Consider the following 12,500-nt stretch of genomic DNA (forward strand, 5'->3'; position numbering starts at 1 on the left):
GGGGTGCATGATGGCACTGAAAGAGGGGGGTGCATGATGGCACTGAAAGAGGGGGGTGCATGATGGCACTGAAAGAGGGGGGTGCATGATGGCACTGGAGGAGGGACGTAAGAGAGAAACAGTATAAGCTTCAGAACAGCAGACAGACAACAGAATATTGTGCGGTGTAAAGTATAGCACCTCCAGTGAGTGCTGTTCTCCAAGTCTAACAGCGCCAGACTATCACAGCGCCAGACTAACACAGCGCCAGACTAACACAGCGCCAGACTATCACAGCGCCAGACTAACACAGCGCCAGACTAACACAGCGCCAGACTAACACAGCGCCAGACTAACACAGCGCCAGACTAACACAGCGCCAGACTAACACAGCACCAGACTAACACAGCGCCAGACTAACACAGCGCCAGACTAACACAGCGCCAGACTAACACAGCGCCAGACTAACAGCGCCAGCGCCAGACTAACACAGCGCCAGACTATCATAGCGCCAGACTAACACAGCGCCAGACTAACACAGCGCCAGACTAACACAGCGCCAGACTATCAGAGCGCCAGACTAACACAGCGCCAGACTAACACAGCGCCAGACTAACACAGCGCCAGACTAACACAGCGCCAGACTAACACAGCGCCAGACTAACACAGCGCCAGACTATCATAGCGCCAGACTAACACAGCGCCAGACTATCATAGCGCCAGACTAACACAGCGCCAGACTAACACAGCGCCAGACTAACACAGCGCCAGACTAACACAGCGCCAGACTAACACAGCGCCAGACTAACACAGCGCCAGACTAACACAGCGCCAGACTAACACAGCGCCAGACTAACACAGCGCCAGACTATCATAGCGCCAGACTAACACAGCGCCAGACTAACACAGCACCAGACTAACACAGCGCCAGACTAACACAGCGCCAGACTAACACAGCGCCAGGCTAACACAGCGCCAGACTAACACAGCGCCAGACTAACACAGCACCAGACTAACACAGCGCCAGACTAACACAGCGCCAGACTAACACAGCGCCAGACTAACACAGCGCCAGACTAACACAGCGCCAGACTAACACAGCGCCAGACTAACCCAGCGCCAGACTAACACAGCGCCAGACTAACACAGCACCAGACTAACACAGCGCCAGACTAACACAGCACCAGACTAACACAGCACCAGACTAACACAACGCCAGACTAACACAGCGCCAGACTAACACAGCGCCAGACTAACACAGCGCCAGACTAACACAGCGCCAGACTAACACAGCGCCAGACTAACACAGCGCCAGACTAACACAGCGCCAGACTAACACAACGCCAGACTAACACAGCGCCAGATTAACACAGCGCCAGACTAACACAGCGCCAGACTAACACAGCGCCAGACTAACACAGCGCCAGACTAACACAGCGCCAGACTAACACAGCGCCAGACTAACACAGCGCCAGACTAACACAGCGCCAGACTAACACAGCGCCAGACTAACACAGCGCCAGACTAACACAGCGCCAGACTAACACAGCGCCAGACTAACACAGCGCCAGACTAACACAGCACCAGACTAACACAGCACCAGACTAACACAACGCCAGACTAACACAGCGCCAGACTAACACAGCGCCAGACTAACACAGCGCCAGACTAACACAGCGCCAGACTAACACAGCGCCAGACTAACACAGCGCCAGACTAACACAGCGCCAGACTAACACAGCGCCAGACTAACACAGCGCCAGACTAACACAGCGCCAGACTAACACAGCGCCAGACTAACACAGCGCCAGACTAACACAGCGCCAGACTAACACAGCGCCAGACTAACACAGCGCCAGACTAACACAGCGCCAGACTAACACAGCGCCAGACTAACACAGCGCCAGACTAACACAGCACCAGACAAACACACAGCCAGACAAACACAGCCCCAGACTAACACAGCGCCAGACTAAACAGCGCCAGACTAACACAGCACCAGACTAACACAGCGCCAGAACACAGCGCCAGACTAACACAGCGCCAGACTAACACAGCGCCAGACTAACACAGCGCCAGACTAACACAGCGCCAGACTAACACAGCGCCAGACTAACACAGCGCCAGACTAACACAGCGCCAGACTAACACAGCGCCAGACTAACACAGCGCCAGACTAACACAGCGCCAGACTAACACAGCGCCAGACTAACACAGCGCCAGACTAACACAGCGCCAGACTAACACAGCGCCAGACTAACAGAGCGCCAGACTAACACAGCGCCAGACTAACACAGCGCCAGACTAACACAGCGCCAGACTAACACAGCGCCAGACTAACACAGCAGACTAACACAGACTAACACAGCGCCAGACTAACACAGCGCCAGACTAACACAGCGCCAGACTAACACAGCGCCAGACTAACACAGCGCCAGACTAACACAGCGCCAGACTAACACAGCGCCAGACTAACACAGCGCCAGACTAACACAGCGCCAGACTAACACAGCGCCAGACTAACACAGCGCCAGACTAACACAGCGCCAGACTAACACAGCGCCAGACTAACACAGCGCCAGACTAACACAGCGCCAGACTAACACAGCGCCAGACTAACACAGCGCCAGACTAACACAGCGCCAGACTAACACAGCGCCAGACTAACACAGCGCCAGACTAACACAGCGCCAGACTAACACAGCGCCAGACTAACACAGCGCCAGACTAACACAGCGCCACTAACATAGCGCCAGACTAACACAGCGCCAGACTAACACAGCGCCAGACTAACACAGCGCCAGACTAACACAGCGCCAGACTAACACAGCGCCAGACTAACACAGCGCCAGACTAACACAGCGCCAGACTAACACAGCGCCAGACTAACACAGCGCCAGACTAACACAGCGCCAGACTAACACAGCGCCAGACTAACACAGCGCCAGACTAACACAGCGCCAGACTAACACAGCGCCAGACTAACACAGCGCCAGACTAACACAGCACCAGACTAACACAGCGCCAGACTAACACAGCGCCAGACTAACACAGCGCCAGACTCACACAGACTAACACAGCGCCAGACTAACACAGCGCCAGACTAACACACAGACTAACACAGCACCAGACTACACAGCGCCAGACTAACACAGCGCCAGACTAACACAGCACAGCCAGACTAACACAGCGCCAGACTAACACAGCGCCAGACTAACACAGCGCCAGACTAACACAGCGCCAGACTAACACAGCGCCAGACTAACACAGCGCCAGACTAACACAGCGCCAGACTAACACAGCGCCAGACTAACACAGCGCCAGACTAACACAGCGCCAGACTAACACAGCTCCAGACTAACACAGCGCCAGACTAACACAGCGCCAGACTAACACAGCGCCAGACTAACACAGCGCCAGACTAACACAGCGCCAGACTAACACAGCGCCAGACTAACACAGCGCCAGACTAACACAGCGCCAGACTAACACAGCAGCGCCAGACTAACACAGCACCAGACTAACACAGCGCCAGACTAACACAGCACCAGACTAACACAGCGCCAGACTAACACAGCGCCAGACTAACACAGCGCCAGACTAACACAGCGCCAGACTAACACAGCGCCAGACTAACACAGCGCCAGACTAACACAGCGCCAGACTAACACAGCGCCAGACTAACACAGCGCCAGACTAACACAGCGCCAGACTAACACACAGACTAACACAGCGCCAGACTAACACAGCGCCAGACTAACACAGCGCCAGACTAACACAGCGCCAGACTAACACAGCGCCAGACTAACACAGCGCCAGACTAACACAGCGCCAGACTAACACAGCGCCAGACTAACACAGCGCCAGACTAACACAGCGCCAGACTAACACAGCGCCAGACTAACACAGCGCCAGACTAACCCAGCGCCAGCGCCAGACTAACACAGCGCCAGACTAACACACAGACTAACACAGCACCAGACTAACACAGCGCCAGACTAACACAGCGCCAGACTAACACAGCGCCAGACTAACACAGCGCCAGACTAACACAGCGCCAGACTAACACAGCGCCAGACTAACACAGCGCCAGACTAACACAGCGCCAGACTAACACAGCGCCAGACTAACACAGCGCCAGACTAACACAGCGCCAGCAGCGCCAGACTAACACAGCGCCAGACTAACACAGCGCCAGACTAACACAGCGCCAGACTAACACAGCGCCAGACTAACACAGCGCCAGACTAACACAGCGCCAGACTAACACAGCGCCAGACTAACACAGCGCCAGACTAACACAGCGCCAGACTAACACAGCGCCAGACTAACACAGCGCCAGACTAACACAGCGCCAGACTAACACAGCGCCAGACTAACACAGCGCCAGACTAACACAGCGCCAGACTAACACAGCGCCAGACTAACACAGCGCCAGACTAACACAGCGCCAGACTAACACAGCGCCAGACTAACACAGCGCCAGACTAACACAGCACCAGACTAACACAGCGCCAGACTAACACAGCACCAGACTAACACAGCGCCAGACTAACACAGCGCCAGACTAACACAGCGCCAGACTAACACAGCGCCAGACTAACACAGCGCCAGACTAACACAGCGCCAGACTAACACAGCGCCAGACTAACACAGCGCCAGACTAACACAGCGCCAGACTAACACAGCGCCAGACTAACACAGCGCCAGACTAACACAGCGCCAGACTAACACAGCGCCAGACTAACACAGCGCCAGACTAACACAGCGCCAGACTAACACAGCGCCAGACTACACAGCGCCAGACTAACACAGCGCCAGACTAACACAGCGCCAGACTAACACAGCGCCAGACTAACACAGCGCCAGACTAACACAGCGCCAGACTAACACAGCGCCAGACTAACACAGCGCCAGACTAACACAGCGCCAGACTAACACAGCGCCAGACTAACACAGCGCCAGACTAACACAGCGCCAGACTAACACAGCAGCGCCAGACTAACACAGCACCAGACTAACACAGCGCCAGACTAACACAGCGCCAGACTAACACAGCACCGCCAGACTAACACAGCGCCAGACTAACACAGCTAACACAGCGCCAGACCAGACTAACACAGCGCCAGACTACACAGCGCCAGACTAACACAGCGCCAGACTAACACAGCGCCAGACTAACACAGCGCCAGACTAACACAGCGCCAGACTAACACAGCGCCAGACTAACACAGCGCCAGACTAACACAGCGCCAGACTAACACAGCGCCAGACTAACACAGCACCAGACTAACACAGCGCCAGACTAACACAGCGCCAGACTAACACAGCGCCAGACTAACACAGCGCCAGACTAACACAGCGCCAGACTAACACAGCGCCAGACTAACACAGCGCCAGACTAACACAGCGCCAGACTAACACAGCGCCAGACTAACACAGCGCCAGACTAACACAGCGCCAGACTAACACAGCAGCGCCAGACTAACACACAGCCTAACACAGCCCCAGACTAACACAGCGCCAGACTAACACAGCGCCAGACTAACACAGCGCCAGACTAACACAGCGCCAGACTAACACAGCGCCAGACTAACACAGCGCCAGACTAACACAGCGCCAGACTAACACAGCGCCAGACTAACACAGCGCCAGACTAACACAGCGCCAGACTAACACAGCGCCAGACTAACACAGCGCCAGACTAACACAGCGCCAGACTAACACAGCGCCAGACTAACACAGCGCCAGACTAACACAGCGCCAGACTAACACAGCGCCAGACTAACACAGCGCCAGACTAACACAGCGCCAGACTAACACAGCGCCAGACTAACACAGCGCCAGACTAACACAGCGCCAGACTAACACAGCAGCGCCAGACTAACACAGCGCCAGCCAGACTAACACAGCGCCAGACTAACACAGCGCCAGACTAACACAGCGCCAGACTAACACAGCGCCAGACTAACACAGCGCCAGACTAACACAGCGCCAGACTAACACAGCAGCCAGACTAACACAGCGCCAGACTAACACAGCGCCAGACTAACACAGCGCCAGACTAACACAGCGCCAGACTAACACAGCGCCAGACTAACACAGCGCCAGACTAACACAGCGCCAGACTAACACAGCACCAGACTAACACAGCGCCAGACTAACACAGCGCCAGACTAACACAGCGCCAGACTAACACAGCGCCAGACTAACACAGCGCCAGACTAACACAGCACCAGACTACACAGCGCCAGCGCCAGACTAACACAGCGCCAGACTAACACAGCGCCAGACTAACACAGCGCCAGACTAACACAGCGCCAGACTAACACAGCGCCAGACTAACACAGCGCCAGACTAACACAGCGCCAGACTAACACAGCGCCAGACTAACACACAGACTAACACAGCCAGACTAACACAGCGCCAGACTAACACAGCGCCAGACTAACACAGCACCAGACTAACACAGCGCCAGACTAACACAGCACCAGACTAACACAGCGCCAGACTAACACAGCGCCAGACTAACACAGCGCCAGACTAACACAGCGCCAGACTAACACAGCGCCAGACTAACACAGCACCAGACTAACACAGCACCAGACTAACACAGCGCCAGACTAACACAGCGCCAGACTAACACAGCGCCAGACTAACACAGCGCCAGACTAGCGCCACAGCGCCAGCGCCAGACTAACACAGCGCCAGACTAACACAGCGCCAGACTAACACAGCGCCAGACTAACACAGCACCAGACTAACACAGCACCAGACTGACACAGCGCCAGACTAACACAGCACCAGACTAACACAGCACCAGACTAACACAGCGCCAGACTAACACAGCGCCAGACTAACACAGCGCCAGACTAACACAGCACCAGACTAACACAGCGCCAGACTAACACAGCGCCAGACTAACACAGCACCAGACTAACACAGCGCCAGACTAACACAGCATCAGACTAACACAGCGCCAGACTAACACAGCGCCAGACTAACACACAGCGCCAGACTAACACAGCTCCAGACTAACACAGCGCCAGACTAACACAGCGCCAGACTAACACAGCACCAGACTAACACAGCGCCAGACTAACACAGCGCCAGACTAACACAGCACCAGACTAACACAGCACCAGACTAACACAGCGCCAGACTAACACAGCGCCAGACTAACACAGCACCAGACTAACACAGCACCAGACTAACACAGCACCAGACTAACACAGCACCAGACTAACACAGCGCCAGACTAACACAGCACCAGACTAACACAGCACCAGACTAACACAGCGCCAGACTAACACAGCGCAGACTAACACAGCGCAGACACTCCTCTAATCACAATAACAAAGCAGGTGAAACTTTAATCTGCAAGGGAACGACAACGTCGCTTGAAAGTCTTACTGAGAAGAACGACAACGTCGCTTGAAAGTCTTACTGAGAAGAACGACAACGTCGCTTGAAAGTCTTACTGAGAAGAACGACAACGTCGCTTGAAAGTCTTACTGAGAAGAACGACAACGTCGCTTGAAAGTCTTACTGAGAAGAACGACAACGTCGCTTGAAAGTCTTACTGAGAAGAACGACAACGTCGCTTGAAAGTCTTACTGAGAAGAACGACAACGTCGCTTTAAAGTCTTACTGAGAAGAACGACAACGTCGCTTGAAAGTCTTACTGAGAAGAACGACAACGTCGCTTGAAAGTCTTACTGAGAAGAACGACAACGTCGCTTGAAAGTCTTACTGAGAAGAACGACAACGTCGCTTGAAAGTCTTACTGAGAAGAACGACAACGTCGCTTGAAAGTCTTACTGAGAAGAACGACAACGTCGCTTGAAAGTCTTACTGAGAAGAACGACAACGTCGCTTGAAAGTCTTACTGAGAAGAACGACAACGTCGCTTGAAAGTCTTACTGAGAAGAACGACAACGTCGCTTAAAAGTCTTACTGAGAAGAACGACAACGTCGCTTGAAAGTCTTACTGAGAATAACGACAACGTCGCTTAAAAGTCTTACTGAGAAGAACGACAACGTCGCTTGAAAGTCTTACTGAGAAGAACGACAACGTCGCTTGAAAGTCTTACTGAGAATAACGACAACGTCGCTTAAAAGTCTTACTGAAAAGAACGACAACGTCGCTTGAAAGTCTTACTGAGAAGAACGACAAGAAAGTCTTACTGATAAGAACGACAACGTCGCTTAAAAGTCTTACTGAGAAGAACGACAACGTCGCTTGAAAGTCTTACTGAGAATAACGACAACGTCGCTTGAAAGTCTTACTGAGAAGAACGACAACGTCGCTTGAAAGTCTTACTGAGAAGAACGACAACGTCGCTTGAAAGTCTTACTGAGAAGAACGACAACGTCGCTTGAAAGTCTTACTGAGAAGAACGACAACGTCGCTTGAAAGTCTTACTGAGAAGAACGACAACGTCGCTTAAAAGTCTTACTGAGAAGAACGACAACGTCGCTTGAAAGTCTTACTGAGAAGAACGACAACGTCGCTTGAAAGTCTTACTGAGAAGAACGACAACGTCGCTTGAAAGTCTTACTGAGAAGAACGACAACGTCGCTTGAAAGTCTTACTGAGAATAACGACAACGTCGCTTAAAAGTCTTACTGAGAAGAACGACAACGTCTTAAAAGTCTTACTGAGAAGAACGACAACGTGAAAGTCTTACTGAGAAGAACGACAACGTCGCTTGAGAAGAACGACAAAAAGTCTTACTGAGAAGAACGACAACGTCGCTTAAAAGTCTTACTGAGAAGAACGACAACGTCGCTTAAAAGTCTTACTGAGAAGAACGACAACGTCGCTTGAAAGTCTTACTGAGAAGAACGACAACGTCGCTTGAAAGTCTTACTGAGAATAACGACAACGTCGCTTAAAAGTCTTACTGAGAAGAACGACAACGTCGCTTGAAAGTCTTACTGAGAAGAAGAACGACAACGTCGCTTAAAAGTCTTACTGAGAAGAACGACAACGTCGCTTGAAAGTCTTACTGAGAAGAACGACAACGTCGCTTAAAAGTCTTACTGAGAAGAACGACAACGTCGCTTGAAAGTCTTACTGAGAAGAACGACAACGTCGCTTAAAAGTCTTACTGAGAAGAACGACAACGTCGCTTGAAAGTCTTACTGAGAAGAACGACAACGTCGCTTGAAAGTCTTACTGAGAAGAACGACAACGTCGCTTAAAAGTCTTACTGAGAAGAACGACAACGTCGCTTGAAAGTCTTACTGAGAAGAACGACAACGTCGCTTGAAAGTCTTACTGAGAAGAACGACAACGTCGCTTGAAAGTCTTACTGAGAAGAACGACAACGTCGCTTGAAAGTCTTACTGAGAAGAACGACAACGTCGCTTGAAAGTCTTACTGAGAAGAACGACAACGTCGCTTGAAAGTCTTACTGAGAAGAACGACAACGTCGCTTGAAAGTCTTACTGAGAAGAACGACAACGTCGCTTGAAAGTCTTACTGAGAAGAACGACAACGTCGCTTGAAAGTCTTACTGAGAAGAACGACAACGTCGCTTGAAAGTCTTACTGAGAAGAACGACAACGTCGCTTGAAAGTCTTACTGAGAAGAACGACAACGTCGCTTGAAAGTCTTACTGAGAAGAACGACAACGTCGCTTGAAAGTCTTACTGAGAAGAACGACAACGTCGCTTGAAAGTCTTACTGAGAAGAACGACAACGTCGCTTGAAAGTCTTACTGAGAAGAACGACAACGTCGCTTGAAAGTCTTACTGAGAAGAACGACAACGTCGCTTGAAAGTCTTACTGAGAAGAACGACAACGTCGCTTGAAAGTCTTACTGAGAAGAACGACAACGTCGCTTGAAAGTCTTACTGAGAAGAACGACAACGTCGCTTGAAAGTCTTACTGAGAAGAACGACAACGTCGCTTGAAAGTCTTACTGAGAAGAACGACAACGTCGCTTGAAAGTCTTACTGAGAAGAACGACAACGTCGCTTGAAAGTCTTACTGAGAAGAACGACAACGTCGCTTGAAAGTCTTACTGAGAAGAACGACAACGTCGCTTGAAAGTCTTACTGAGAAGAACGACAACGTCGCTTGAAAGTCTTACTGAGAAGAACGACAACGTCGCTTGAAAGTCTTACTGAGAAGAACGACAACGTCGCTTGAAAGTCTTACTGAGAAGAACGACAACGTCGCTTGAAAGTCTTACTGAGAAGAACGACAACGTCGCTTGAAAGTCTTACTGAGAAGAACGACAACGTCGCTTGAAAGTCTTACTGAGAAGAACGACAACGTCGCTTGAAAGTCTTACTGAGAAGAACGACAACGTCGCTTGAAAGTCTTACTGAGAAGAACGACAACGTCGCTTGAAAGTCTTACTGAGAAGAACGACAACGTCGCTTGAAAGTCTTACTGAGAAGAACGACAACGTCGCTTGAAAGTCTTACTGAGAAGAACGACAACGTCGCTTGAAAGTCTTACTGAGAAGAACGACAACGTCGCTTAAAAGTCTTACTGAGAAGAACGACAACGTCGCTTGAAAGTCTTACTGAGAAGAACGACAACGTCGCTTGAAAGTCTTACTGAGAAGAACGACAACGTCGCTTGAAAGTCTTACTGAGAAGAACGACAACGTCGCTTGAAAGTCTTACTGAGAAGAACGACAACGTCGCTTGAAAGTCTTACTGAGAAGAACGACAACGTCGCTTGAAAGTCTTACTGAGAAGAACGACAACGTCGCTCGAAAGTCTTACTGAGAAGAACGACAACGTCGCTTGAAAGTCTTACTGAGGAGAACGACAACGTCGCTTAAAAGTCTTACTGAGAAGAACGACAACGTCGCTTAAAAGTCTTACTGAGAAGAACGACAACGTCGCTTGAAAGTCTTACTGAGAAGAACGACAACGTCGCTTGAAAGTCTTACTGAGAAGAACGACAACGTCGCTTGAAAGTCTTACTGAGAAGAACGACAACGTCGCTCGAAAGTCTTACTGAGAAGAACGACAACGTCGCTTGAAAGTCTTACTGAGAAGAACGACAACGTCGCTTGAAAGTCTTACTGAGAAGAACGACAACGTCGCTTGAAAGTCTTACTGAGAAGAACGACAACGTCGCTTGAAAATCTTACTGAGAAGAAGAACGACAACGTCGCTTGAAAGTCTTACTGAGAAGAACGACAACGTCGCTTGAAAGTCTTACTGAGAAGAACGACAACGTCGCTTGAAAGTCTTACTGAGAAGAACGACAACGTCGCTTGAAAGTCTTACTGAGAAGAACGACAACGTCGCTTGAAAGTCTTACTGAGAAGAACGACAACGTCGCTTAAAAGTCTTACTGAGAAGAACGACAACGTCGCTTGAAAGTCTTACTGAGAAGAACGACAACGTCGCTTGAAAGTCTTACTGAGAAGAACGACAACGTCGCTTGAAAGTCTTACTGAGAAGAACGACAACGTCGCTTGAAAGTCTTACTGAGAAGAACGACAACGTCGCTTGAAAGTCTTACTGAGAAGAAGAACGACAACGTCGCTTGAAAGTCTTACTGAGAAGAACGACAACGTCGCTTGAAAGTCTTACTGAGAAGAACGACAACGTCGCTTGAAAGTCTTACTGAGAAGAACGACAACGTCGCTTGAAAGTCTTACTGAGAAGAACGACAACGTCGCTTGAAAGTCTTACTGAGAAGAACGACAACGTCGCTTAAAAGTCTTGCTGAGAAGAACGACAACGTCGCTTGAAAGTCTTACTGAGAAGAACGACAACGTCGCTTGAAAGTCTTACTGAGAAGAACGACAACGTCGCTTGAAAGTCTTACTGAGAAGAACGACAACGTCGCTTAAAAGTCTTACTGAGAAGAACGACAACGTCGCTTGAAAGTCTTACTGAGAAGAACGACAACGTCGCTTGAAAGTCTTACTGAGAAGAACGACAACGTCGCTTGAAAGTCTTACTGAGAAGAACGACAACGTCGCTTGAAAGTCTTACTGAGAAGAACGACAACGTCGCTTGAAAGTCTTACTGAGAAGAACGACAACGTCGCTTAAAAGTCTTACTGAGAAGAACGACAACGTCGCTTGAAAGTCTTACTGAGAAGAACGACAACGTCGCTTGAAAGTCTTACTGAGAAGAACGACAACGTCGCTTGAAAGTCTTACTGAGAAGAACGACAACGTCGCTTAAAAGTCTTACTGAGAAGAACGACAACGTCGCTTGAAAGTCTTACTGAGAAGAACGACAACGTCGCTTGAAAGTCTTACTGAGAAGAACGACAACGTCGCTTGAAAGTCTTACTGAGAAGAACGACAACGTCGCTTGAAAGTCTTACTGAGAAGAACGACAACGTCGCTTGAAAGTCTTACTGAGAAGAACGACAACGTCGCTTGAAAGTCTTACTGAGAAGAACGACAACGTCGCTTGAAAGTCTTACTGAGAAGAACGACAACGTCGCTTGAAAGTCTTACTGAGAAGAACGACAACGTCGCTTGAAAGTCTTACTGAGAAGAACGACAACGTCGCTTGAAAGTCTTACT

The 12,500-nt window shown here is 50.5% G+C and overlaps 1 protein-coding gene across 1 annotated transcript in view; it reads left to right on the plus strand.

The window, feature by feature from the left end:
• Positions 1–12,500, plus strand: part of LOC128687843 (uncharacterized) — a 445,116-nt gene that overhangs the window by 112,615 nt on the left and 320,001 nt on the right. The window lies entirely within an intron of this gene.

Source organism: Cherax quadricarinatus, chromosome 10, assembly GCF_038502225.1.
Source record: "Cherax quadricarinatus isolate ZL_2023a chromosome 10, ASM3850222v1, whole genome shotgun sequence".
Classification (NCBI taxonomy): Eukaryota; Metazoa; Arthropoda; class Malacostraca; order Decapoda; family Parastacidae; genus Cherax; species Cherax quadricarinatus.